This window comes from Echiichthys vipera (genome assembly GCF_963691815.1).
Source record: "Echiichthys vipera genome assembly, chromosome: 23".
NCBI lineage: Eukaryota > Metazoa > Chordata > Actinopteri > Perciformes > Trachinidae > Echiichthys > Echiichthys vipera.
In genome coordinates, this window is record NC_139848.1 from 15,568,300 (window position 1) to 15,582,254 (window position 13,955).

Here is a 13,955-nt window from a genome sequence, read left to right on the forward strand (position 1 = left end):
TAAAACAGTCAATTTCCAGTTAAAATCAGGTGTCCACATATTAATGGCCAGTTCGAGGGTGTCACTTCGCCATACGTTTAAACAGGTACCACTTTCTTTCACTTCACTTCACTTTTTGGACACTTTCTGCATAAAATGATTATATCTCACCAGGCATTGACCAAAAAGGCTGAAATTCACAAGGCACACACCTGGAGACCCAGGGAACAACATATTTCAATCAAGGGTTTCTGAGATAATGCAACTGCAAGCATGTGTATGTGAGTGTATGTGTATGTGTGAGTGTGTGTATGTGTATGTGTGAATGTGTATGTGTGTCCATGTGTATGTGTGTGTATGTGTATGTGTATATGTGAGTGTGTGTATGTGTATGTGTATGTATGTGTATATGTGAGTGTGTGTATGTGTGTATGTGTGTATGTGTCTGTGTATGTGTGTATGTGTGTATGTGTATGTGTATGTGTATGTGTGTGCATGTGTATGTGTGAGTGATGTGTATGTGTTTGTATGTGTATGTGTATATGTGAGTGTGTGTATGTGTGTATGTGTATGTATGTATGTGGGTGTGTGTATGTGTATGTGTATGTGTATGTGTATGTGTGTGCATGTGTATGTGTATGTGTATGTGTATGTGTGTGCATGTGTATGTGTGAGTGTATGTGTATGTGTATGATGATTAAGACATGACCAGCGGGGTGTCACGGAGCTCATGTATCCGCCTCATGAGGCCCTAAAGTCGGACATAGTAAGGATGAGTCCGGCCTCTTTGCCCTGGAGGCCCACTTCCAACACTCTGAATAACATTGAGTGTATGGTAAATGGACAGCGGGGTGTCACGGAGCTCATGTATCCGCCTCATGAGGCCTGGAGGCCCACCTCAAAAATAAAGGTTGTCCAATCTGCTCCAGGTTTTCAGGGCTGATAGCAGACCAAGGGTGGATACCGTTTCCCAAATATCAGCCTCCTAGCTATCACCAATCTCAAGATATAGTCATACCATGGCCACATTACAGGGCTACTGTATCTCCCAAGTGCCAACTAATTAAGAGATGGCACTGTAATATGTGTGTTCTGGGGTCCCCAGGAGTGTGCCCTGTTAATTTCAGCCCTATAGACCCTTTCCCTGGCATCCTGAGGTACCGGGCTCACCTGGCCTCAACTAAATTTGAACTGCGTGAAGGGAACGATTTTAAGCCGTTCACCCTTCGACTCGGGGCGAAACACTTCTGTCTTCTGGGCTTCTGTCCACTTCTGGCACGTCGTACGGCTTTTGGACACAGGGCCAATTGAGTGTCTTTTTTGGTCTCATTTCTCCCTGTTAGCCCAAATCGTGCATATTTCAACTGATATTGATAGAGCAGGATCCCATGATAGAAATATTGAAGCCTTAAGCCCTTGGGACCTACCGTTTGGCCAGGGCAGAGGAGTAAGGGTAAAATCCCAATGGCAACACCTTTGCCATTCTAAAAATCAAAACTTCTTGGTCCAATTTGAGGGGGTTCCCAGGGTCCCAGGTCCCCCAGATTTGGGGCAAACAATCAACTTGGGCCCCAGTTTAAGAATCTAGAAGATGGGAGCTGCAGGTGCTCCGGAAACCGTTTTCACCCCTTTTGACTTATTCTCACCAGAAGGGTCTAAACCTTAATGGATCTGAGACCATCCCGAAAGCTTGGGCCATGACAGGTCACTTTGCTTTCTGAAAGAGCTACGGCCTTGAGCTTGACATATGTCATAAAAGGGCTGGCATGGAGCACATATGAGTTGGTTTGAGGTCTCCAAGTGCTTCTGAGCCTCCGCAGGGGGTCGCCAAAACCCCCCAAAAATGGATTTTCCCATTGTCATATCTCAGCCCTAGAAGCTCAGAATGATGTGAAACTTGGACTGGTTACTCAACTCACAGCCACAAATGAGTACCTAGAGCATTGAATCTCCAACTCATTTCCTTCCTAGCCAGGTTGCATCTGGCCTAGTTAGCAATGTCCTGGTGAAACGCCGTCAACACCAGGCTACTCCTGAGCTCCAGCTGATACTCTGGTATGATTTTGGAGTCTTAATTCAGTTCAGAAATGAAATTGTTACAACTATCTATACTGACCATACGACTGTCAATTCAAACGTGTGGCCATTGTACACACCTTGGCCCAATGGCAACACGTCGCGTTAGGCCCCAAATCCGACCTTTTGATCCTTAAGAGGCCCTTTGAGCATGAAGACAGTAAGCTGTGAGGCTGAAACTCACAGCATGTATTCAGAAAGACCATATGCATGTGCCTTTAGAGTTACAGCGTCCCCCTCCATTGCTTTACCCATTTTTCAACATGTTTTGTACTGTAACTCAGAGACGGTAGGGAGGAGAGAGCTGATATTGATACATGTTGTTCCTTGATTGGACAGGAGTGTCCACTGTCAATTTCAGCTTGATTGGTCAATCCCTTGGGTAATTATGAAGGGTGTCAACTTCAGGCACCCTGGTCCCCATTCAATTGTATGGCGGGTGGGCCAAAGGAAACGACCTTTTGACCAATTAGGGGTCAATTGAGGGTCTTGGCAGTGGGCTGTGAAGCTGAAATTCACAGGATATGTTCATCAAGAACTGGGGAACAACATATCAGAGTTACAGATCCCTACTCCCTTGTTTAAGCACTGCCCCAGTATATTTTACACTATAACTCAGAGATGCTTAGGAGGAGGGAGCTGAGATTGATACACCGTGGTCCTCAGTTACCCAGGAGCGTGCAGTGTGAAGTTCAGCCCCGCATCTCACTGCGTTTGGGAGATAAGTGGCTATAAAGGGAGGGGTTCACAGCAGGGTCTGTGTTGGTCCAAGGAGGTTGAAAATTCGTATTCCTCATGTGTACCCCATGGCTATCAAGTGTGCCAAATTTGAAGCCAATGGGACGTTGTTAAAATTTTCACTCTGAGGTGGAATCGGCTTCCTGAGGCCCAATCTGAGGATTTGGTCAAAATCGAAGGTCGAGCGTTCAGGGCTGAACGCTCACCCAGGGGGGATGCCTCCCTCCGAATATCAGAACCCTAGCACGCACCAGCCCTGAGACAGAGCCCGGTCCTTTCCCCACACCCTCAATGTTAAACTGTGTTAAAAGGTGGCTGGATATGACACTATGCATATCTCCCAAGTGCCGGGTACCCGAGAGCTGAGATTGATATGGCATGACTCCCTGGACGCCAGGAGAGTGCCTTATCGATTTCAGACTGATAACTCAATGCCCTGGGCAGATGTGACAACTGAATGCTGACTGTGTCCAATCGCCGCACGCTTCCAATTCAAACGTATGGCGATTGGGACACCCCCCAACTGGCCATAAATATGTGGACACCTGATTTTCTGAGAAATTGGCATTTTCACCCACAAGGCATTGGGTTATCAGGCTGACACTCACAGGGTATAACCCACCCACCGGGCTCTACAACATATGTGAAGCCCAGCTCCGAAGTCAAAAGTCTTGACCCTCAAACTGACAGTTTTGTCCGTGGACATCAGGTGAAAATCCAAAGTGCTAAGGAGTACAGGCCTGAAATCGATACCCCCTTATTCCTGGGTTACCCATTAGTGTGCAGTGTGAACCTTGGCCTTGAATATCTGTGCTCTTGGGAGATAGGGACCCTGTCACTTTGTCACACCCTAGTGTTACAACCAGTGACGTGCAGTCAGGGGAGGCAGGTGAGGCTGTGCCTCCCCTGTCATCATGAGAGAATAAAGAAACGAAATAATAAAATAACAAGTATTAATATTTGTCCTCTGGACTATGATTTTGGTGTGGTTCTTAATGTATTTTGACCGTTTTTATAGTAAAAATGGCAGAAAATTCTGTATTTCCTATTTAAATAAGCGGAGTCGCTTCGGATGCGAGAGGTGAGGCACGGACAGCCGAGCCTCCCTCCAGATTGCGCAATCACTCACAAACTGGATTGAGCGCGTGCCCTCTGCGCGTGCTTGTTCCCATTTCTGTGTATGTTTCCAATATGATGGTTGAGGACACTTTTATGTAATAAAAGCATACGTCTTCTTTTCCATGGTGTTCAGTAATGTATTTTACGTATGTGTGTAATATTTACATCTTATTGATGTGACAAATCCACAGGGGAAATGCTCGCCTTGAGGCAGGCAGTACCTCTGCCTCAAGGCAGGCGGCGATAGTGAGCAGCCTAATAGCCAGCAGGTCACGGTGAACTCTAACCTGTGTGCAAAAAGTAAACACAAGAAGTGTGCTGTGCGACGCTGTAGAGCTTAGCGACAAGCTGTCATTTCTCGCCCTGAAAATGGAGGATTTGATTTCTAAACTAAGAAATTTTTCAAAGCTGGACTTTCAGTCAAAGCGAGAAGTCATGTACAAGTAAAGGTAAGATATACTGCAATATACAGTGGCTCTGGTGTTTTAAAATGGTTTTCAGCATCCTATTCTCTCATCCTATCCTATTGGCATCCAACTGTATGTTTGTAAATCTGACTTGTGAGTCAGTGCCTCCCCAACCCCAACCCTCACTGCACGTCACTGGTTACAACGTGTCAAGAGTGGGACGGCGTCCCATTTCCCACACCTTACATGATAAAACGTGTGTGAAGCTGACACATTTGAGGGGGCCATTGCTTGGCCTGTGTGGGGCCTAGGGGGCTGGGAATTCGTATTCTACGTGTGTGTCCCACGCCCATCAAATGTGCCAAATTTGAAGCAAATCGGACGATGTCCAAATTTCGACTTTGAGGTGAAATTGGCCTCCTGAGGCCAAATCCAAAAATTTGGTCAAAATCGAAGGTTTTCCAATCTGCTTCAAATTTTCAGGGCTGAATGCTTACCCAGAGGGGGTGCCTCTCCCAGAATATCAGAGCCCTACCACCCACCCACAGCTATCTCCAAAGTGCCAAGTACCCAAGAGCTGGCATTGATACCACAGGGTCCCTGGGGCTCCAGGAGAGTGTCCTATACATTTCAGACTCATAACCCAACTCCATGGTGGTGTACCTGCAGTTCAGCCATTTAGAAAGGGGTTATAGGTCTGAAATTAACAGTGCACATCCCTGTAGTCCCAGAGACAAAGAAATGGTGGGTGCCGGCCCTTTTCCCACACCCCACATGTTAGGCGCGTTACGTATCCAGGCCAAGTTCCCAAGAGCTGGCATTGATACCACAGGGTCCCTGGGGCTCCAGGAGAGTGTCCTGTGAATTTCAGACTCATAACCCAACTCCATGGTGGTGTACCTGCAGTTCAGCCATTTAGCAAGGGGTTATAGGTCTGAAATTAACAGTGCACATCCCTGTAGTCCCAGAGACAAAGAAATGGTGGGTGCCGGCCCTTTTCCCACACCCCACACGTTAGGCTCGTTCCATATCCAGGCAAGCTTTGACACACTCTATCTCCAAAGTGCCAAGTACCCAAGAGCTGGCATTGATACCATAGGGTCCTTGGGGCTCCAGGAGAGTGTCCTGTAAATTTCAGACTAATAACCCAACTCCATGGTGGTGTACCTGCAGTTCAGCCATTTTGCAAGGGGTTATAGGTCTGAAATTAACAGTGCACATCCCTGTAGTCCCAGAGACAAAGAAATGGTGGGTGCCGGCCCTCTAATGGGTGATCTATTTTGGAACCTTTGGAAGAAGTCAGGGGTTGAGATATGTTGTTGACTGGGCCTTTGGGAGTATGACCTGTTCATTTCAGCTTTCTGGCATATACCCTGTTAATTTCAGCTTTTTGGCATAGTAGCCTGTTAATTTCATCTTTTGGGCACATACCCCTGGTACATATTGCAAAAACCCTCTCCCCCACCCAACACACACACACCCTGAAGGTGTCGGATGGTTTTCCTGGCCCACGGGTTTAGCCCTGGGTAGACGCTGAAAAATAACACAAGTCTCACAAAAAGTGTCATCTGGCAATACCTTTGGATGGGCATCATGTGACCCCAATGGCGGGATATACGAAAAATAAGTGTCCAATGGCAATACCTGTTTAACCTAGTCCAATGTCAATACTTCGAATTTTTTGGCCCAATGGCAATACCCTGGTTCCCCTTGCCCCGGCCAGTACGCTAGCGCCACCCGGCGGATTTTCGCCGCCGGCGCAGGCTCGTCCCATTTTACACACCCTCAGACAGGGACATTGTCACGCGAAACCCGAGCGCATGTCCATTGCCCCCACAAAACCAGGACCGCAGCAGTGAGGGCGGCGTATCCTAGCCACTACACAATCACGGAACCGCTGCAATAGTAAGAATGAGTATGTTCCTGCAGAATCAACTAGCTGCTAAACACAGCCTCCAAAGAGGTGATTAATCTCAACTGTCAACATGGTCTTAACCATCTCCAAATTGCCATCATCATCCATCAAATTAATGATGTCATTCTTTTCATCTGAATTTGGCCCAACTTAGCTTCCTTGAACCGATTTTCCTTTGTTGACTGTCTTCCATAGCTGTAGCTCTAGGTTTCACTTGCTGTATTTCTAATGTAGCAGAATCTTCATCAACTTCCAAGATTAAGGATTAGCCTTTCTACTTGTATGGGGCATGCTTCTGACACTTTTGTGGTTCCTTGGTGTAAAGGTTAGCACTCTGGACTCTGACTCCAGTGATCTGAGTTTAAATCTCAGTGGAACCTATGGCTAAGCTAAAATATAGAGTGACCCTTTGCATTTTTGGGAAACCTTCTCTCTTGTTTGCTGTCGACACTTGGTCACCCAGATTCCTCCCAATGCCAAGGCAGTAAGCACTTATTTGATTTAGTTTATAGCTACCGAAAACCTACAAACATAGCGATAGCCACCTTAGTCTAGGTTAAACATACAACAGCAAGTCAAGGATCTTGGTTAGTAGTATTCATTTAAGCTCTAATTTAATATTCTATTTATCATTCCAGTATATCTTCCATTCTGACACACATCTCTTGTCACCTCAGAATTCCCTGATTTTGAATGGAATCCCAGGTAGGACTAGACGATACGGGAACCAGAGCAACTGGAAGAATGACATGAATGCAAATTAAGCAACCAATAGCCTTTCCTGAAATGTACTTGCTTTTCTGAAGGTCTACCGGCTTCTTAAACATGAGCATTCCCTGACCGGGAATCGAACCCGGGCCGCGGCGGTGAGAGCGCCGAATCCTAGCCACTAGACCATCAGGGACTATGTCACAGGAAAATATGACATGAAAGAAGCAATCGCCACCCTGTCTCAAAATGTACACTTTACATAAAGGACAGGGATCCTTTGTCACCTCAACCTTCCCAGACCGGGAACAAAACCAGGGGTGTCCAATTCAGGCACGCGTCCATTGGCGCGAGCGTACGAAACGGGGCCGTCTAATAAAATCCACCCCGCCTCCCCCGGACCCCCCGGGAAAAATCGGGGAGGTGGTCGAAGGCCGGGGGGTCCGCGCCAAATTGGAACGGAGTATCTAGGCCTTCGGGGGGCCCCGCAAACGGCCCCCGAAGTCGCGGTACATTCCGCAGTACCGCCGTTTGTCCGCCAGTCGGCGCTGGACCTCGACGTATTGCCATTGTACGCCCATGCAAACGTGCTGCCATTGGGCCAAAAATATCCGCCCTGTCCAATCGTCACACGTTTTGACAAATTGGAGCGTGCCACGATTGGGACCCCGGCTCATAAAACCCCGGGGCATTGCTCCAGGAGGCTGAGATCGACGTGGCGCACTCCTACCTAACTGAGGAACAACGGGTATCAATGCCAGCCCCGTGCTCCTCATTGTTTCTGAGTTACGCTATATTCATACTTGATTTACTGTTTTGACCGGGGTCAAAAGGGGGACAGCTTTGTAGTAGGAGGCTGATACTCACATATGTTGTAGAGGCCCCTTGGATGAATATCCAGTGTGAATTTCAGCCTCGTAGCGCCACGTCTTGGGGTAAAAAGGGCAAATTTCAGTTACAGTTTTTCTCAATTGCTAAAACACTAAACCCTGTTGTCTGAACCAATTTCTCTGTTGCTTGAACACACTGATTTAATCAATCACTCTTTTGGCAAAACCATGAGCACTTTTCACCTGTTTAGACACAACTTACCAACACATTTTCATTGTGATTCACATGTGCTGCATAATGGTGAGCACAGGTGGCAAAAGTCAAACACAATTAAAGCACGGTTGTCACTACTTGAACACAACAACTCAAAATTGATAACACTTGTGGCTAATGATGTGAGGGAATATATAAAGTCAGTTCAGAGAGCACTGATTTGAGAGGCACTACAATGGATAGAAATCTAAGAGGAAGAGTTTGTGTGAGAGGAGGTCGAGGAGGTCAAGGTGGTCGAGGTGGTCAGCGAAGACAAAGAGCAGTAATATCTGATGAATTCAGAGCTACTGTGATTGACCATGTTCTTGTCCATGGTATGAGCATGAGGGAGGCCGGACAAAGTGTACAACCAAACATCGCTAGATTCACTGTGTCCACCATAATCCGAAGATTTAGAGAAGAGAACAGGTCTTTTTTGACATTATAGTACAGTATGTAAATGTTGAGAGCAAATTACTGTATGGCATATTACAGTATATACTGTACCACAGTATATACTGTAAGTAAATATATGTTTCAGTACATCACTGTGCCAATGTACTGTAGTATTGTAATGGAGGGTTAGTCTAACTGTCTGTAGGCCTAGTATTCCATGTATATCTTTTGTAACTGCATCTTCTCTTTTTGTAGAATTGAAAGACTGTCACATAAGGGTGTGAGGACAGGTATGTTCTCCCCACACCAAGAGACCCTAATTCTTGATATGGTCCGTGAGGACAATGCCGAACTGTACACAAGTGGCAAATGCATACGGTTTCTGTTTGTTTTGAACAAATAATATGTGTACTGTAAATGCAAAAGATCTTTGTTTTTTGTACTGTACAAGTGCTACATGTTAATGCACAAGATTTCTGTTTTTTTTTGTGTAAAGTGCTAAATGCAAGTTTTTTTGTTTTGCAACATGCATTCAGCTTCATGTCCTGAGCATTGTGTTTTCTATTTTTCTATGTAGTGTTTAGTGGCTGCTCAGTAGTGTTTTTAATTTTGATTGACTTGGGGCATGATTTGACAACAAAGTTCAGTTTTGGGCACAGATTGAACTGTTTTGAGGTGAAAGTTTGGTTTTGCAAGAAGAGTCTGAGGGTTTTGTGAATGTAGCTTGAAAATTGGGGTTTGTGTTCACAGTTTAGAGAAAAGGAGAGAAGCTTTCAAGAAATGTGTCTTAGCAATCGAGAAAAACTGTAAAATCATGTGTCCACATATTAATGGCCAGTTCGAGGCTGTCACTTCGCCATACGTTTAAACAGGTCCCGAGCATCGGGTGGACACCTTATGCATAAAATTAATATATCTCCCCTGGGCATTGCTCCAGGAGGCTGAGATTGACATGGCACACTCCTAGGTAAGTGAGGAGCAACAGGTATCAATATCAGCCCCCTGCTCCTCAGTGTTTCTGAGTTACACTGTATTCATACTTGATTTACTGTTTTGACCAGGGTCAGAACGGGGACAGCTTTGGAGTTGGAGGCTGAGACTCACATATGTTGTAAAGGCTCATTGGGTGAATATACAGTGTGAATTTCAGCCTCATATCACCATGTCTTGGGGGTAAAACAGTCAATTTCCAGTTAAAATCAGGTGTCCACATATTAATGGCCAGTTCGAGGGTGTCACTTCGCCATACGTTTAAACAGGTACCACTTTCTTTCACTTCACTTCACTTTTTGGACACTTTCTGCATAAAATGATTATATCTCACCAGGCATTGACCAAAAAGGCTGAAATTCACAAGGCACACACCTGGAGACCCAGGGAACAACATATTTCAATCAAGGGTTTCTGAGATAATGCAACTGCAAGCATGTGTATGTGAGTGTATGTGTATGTGTGAGTGTGTGTATGTGTATGTGTGAATGTGTATGTGTGTCCATGTGTATGTGTGTGTATGTGTATGTGTATATGTGAGTGTGTGTATGTGTATGTGTATGTATGTGTATATGTGAGTGTGTGTATGTGTGTATGTGTGTATGTGTCTGTGTATGTGTGTATGTGTGTATGTGTATGTGTATGTGTATGTGTGTGCATGTGTATGTGTGAGTGATGTGTATGTGTTTGTATGTGTATGTGTATATGTGAGTGTGTGTATGTGTGTATGTGTATGTATGTATGTGGGTGTGTGTATGTGTATGTGTATGTGTATGTGTATGTGTGTGCATGTGTATGTGTATGTGTATGTGTATGTGTGTGCATGTGTATGTGTGAGTGTATGTGTATGTGTATGATGATTAAGACATGACCAGCGGGGTGTCACGGAGCTCATGTATCCGCCTCATGAGGCCCTAAAGTCGGACATAGTAAGGATGAGTCCGGCCTCTTTGCCCTGGAGGCCCACTTCCAACACTCTGAATAACATTGAGTGTATGGTAAATGGACAGCGGGGTGTCACGGAGCTCATGTATCCGCCTCATGAGGCCTGGAGGCCCACCTCAAAAATAAAGGTTGTCCAATCTGCTCCAGGTTTTCAGGGCTGATAGCAGACCAAGGGTGGATACCGTTTCCCAAATATCAGCCTCCTAGCTATCACCAATCTCAAGATATAGTCATACCATGGCCACATTACAGGGCTACTGTATCTCCCAAGTGCCAACTAATTAAGAGATGGCACTGTAATATGTGTGTTCTGGGGTCCCCAGGAGTGTGCCCTGTTAATTTCAGCCCTATAGACCCTTTCCCTGGCATCCTGAGGTACCGGGCTCACCTGGCCTCAACTAAATTTGAACTGCGTGAAGGGAACGATTTTAAGCCGTTCACCCTTCGACTCGGGGCGAAACACTTCTGTCTTCTGGGCTTCTGTCCACTTCTGGCACGTCGTACGGCTTTTGGACACAGGGCCAATTGAGTGTCTTTTTTGGTCTCATTTCTCCCTGTTAGCCCAAATCGTGCATATTTCAACTGATATTGATAGAGCAGGATCCCATGATAGAAATATTGAAGCCTTAAGCCCTTGGGACCTACCGTTTGGCCAGGGCAGAGGAGTAAGGGTAAAATCCCAATGGCAACACCTTTGCCATTCTAAAAATCAAAACTTCTTGGTCCAATTTGAGGGGGTTCCCAGGGTCCCAGGTCCCCCAGATTTGGGGCAAACAATCAACTTGGGCCCCAGTTTAAGAATCTAGAAGATGGGAGCTGCAGGTGCTCCGGAAACCGTTTTCACCCCTTTTGACTTATTCTCACCAGAAGGGTCTAAACCTTAATGGATCTGAGACCATCCCGAAAGCTTGGGCCATGACAGGTCACTTTGCTTTCTGAAAGAGCTACGGCCTTGAGCTTGACATATGTCATAAAAGGGCTGGCATGGAGCACATATGAGTTGGTTTGAGGTCTCCAAGTGCTTCTGAGCCTCCGCAGGGGGTCGCCAAAACCCCCCAAAAATGGATTTTCCCATTGTCATATCTCAGCCCTAGAAGCTCAGAATGATGTGAAACTTGGACTGGTTACTCAACTCACAGCCACAAATGAGTACCTAGAGCATTGAATCTCCAACTCATTTCCTTCCTAGCCAGGTTGCATCTGGCCTAGTTAGCAATGTCCTGGTGAAACGCCGTCAACACCAGGATACTCCTGAGCTCCAGCTGATACTCTGGTATGATTTTGGAGTCTTAATTCAGTTCAGAAATGAAATTGTTACAACTATCTATACTGACCATACGACTGTCAATTCAAACGTGTGGCCATTGTACACACCTTGGCCCAATGGCAACACGTCGCGTTAGGCCCCAAATCCGACCTTTTGATCCTTAAGAGGCCCTTTGAGCATGAAGACAGTAAGCTGTGAGGCTGAAACTCACAGCATGTATTCAGAAAGACCATATGCATGTGCCTTTAGAGTTACAGCGTCCCCCTCCATTGCTTTACCCATTTTTCAACATGTTTTGTACTGTAACTCAGAGACGGTAGGGAGGAGAGAGCTGATATTGATACATGTTGTTCCTTGATTGGACAGGAGTGTCCACTGTCAATTTCAGCTTGATTGGTCAATCCCTTGGGTAATTATGAAGGGTGTCAACTTCAGGCACCCTGGTCCCCATTCAATTGTATGGCGGGTGGGCCAAAGGAAACGACCTTTTGACCAATTAGGGGTCAATTGAGGGTCTTGGCAGTGGGCTGTGAAGCTGAAATTCACAGGATATGTTCATCAAGAACTGGGGAACAACATATCAGAGTTACAGATCCCTACTCCCTTGTTTAAGCACTGCCCCAGTATATTTTACACTATAACTCAGAGATGCTTAGGAGGAGGGAGCTGAGATTGATACACCGTGGTCCTCAGTTACCCAGGAGCGTGCAGTGTGAAGTTCAGCCCCGCATCTCACTGCGTTTGGGAGATAAGTGGCTATAAAGGGAGGGGTTCACAGCAGGGTCTGTGTTGGTCCAAGGAGGTTGAAAATTCGTATTCCTCATGTGTACCCCATGGCTATCAAGTGTGCCAAATTTGAAGCCAATGGGACGTTGTTAAAATTTTCACTCTGAGGTGGAATCGGCTTCCTGAGGCCCAATCTGAGGATTTGGTCAAAATCGAAGGTCGAGCGTTCAGGGCTGAACGCTCACCCAGGGGGGATGCCTCCCTCCGAATATCAGAACCCTAGCACGCACCAGCCCTGAGACAGAGCCCGGTCCTTTCCCCACACCCTCAATGTTAAACTGTGTTAAAAGGTGGCTGGATATGACACTATGCATATCTCCCAAGTGCCGGGTACCCGAGAGCTGAGATTGATATGGCATGACTCCCTGGACGCCAGGAGAGTGCCTTATCGATTTCAGACTGATAACTCAATGCCCTGGGCAGATGTGACAACTGAATGCTGACTGTGTCCAATCGCCGCACGCTTCCAATTCAAACGTATGGCGATTGGGACACCCCCCAACTGGCCATAAATATGTGGACACCTGATTTTCTGAGAAATTGGCATTTTCACCCACAAGGCATTGGGTTATCAGGCTGACACTCACAGGGTATAACCCACCCACCGGGCTCTACAACATATGTGAAGCCCAGCTCCGAAGTCAAAAGTCTTGACCCTCAAACTGACAGTTTTGTCCGTGGACATCAGGTGAAAATCCAAAGTGCTAAGGAGTACAGGCCTGAAATCGATACCCCCTTATTCCTGGGTTACCCATTAGTGTGCAGTGTGAACCTTGGCCTTGAATATCTGTGCTCTTGGGAGATAGGGACCCTGTCACTTTGTCACACCCTAGTGTTACAACCAGTGACGTGCAGTCAGGGGAGGCAGGTGAGGCTGTGCCTCCCCTGTCATCATGAGAGAATAAAGAAACGAAATAATAAAATAACAAGTATTAATATTTGTCCTCTGGACTATGATTTTGGTGTGGTTCTTAATGTATTTTGACCGTTTTTATAGTAAAAATGGCAGAAAATTCTGTATTTCCTATTTAAATAAGCGGAGTCGCTTCGGATGCGAGAGGTGAGGCACGGACAGCCGAGCCTCCCTCCAGATTGCGCAATCACTCACAAACTGGATTGAGCGCGTGCCCTCTGCGCGTGCTTGTTCCCATTTCTGTGTATGTTTCCAATATGATGGTTGAGGACACTTTTATGTAATAAAAGCATACGTCTTCTTTTCCATGGTGTTCAGTAATGTATTTTACGTATGTGTGTAATATTTACATCTTATTGATGTGACAAATCCACAGGGGAAATGCTCGCCTTGAGGCAGGCAGTACCTCTGCCTCAAGGCAGGCGGCGATAGTGAGCAGCCTAATAGCCAGCAGGTCACGGTGAACTCTAACCTGTGTGCAAAAAGTAAACACAAGAAGTGTGCTGTGCGACGCTGTAGAGCTTAGCGACAAGCTGTCATTTCTCGCCCTGAAAATGGAGGATTTGATTTCTAAACTAAGAAATTTTTCAAAGCTGGACTTTCAGTCAAAGCGAGAAGTCATGTACAAGTAAA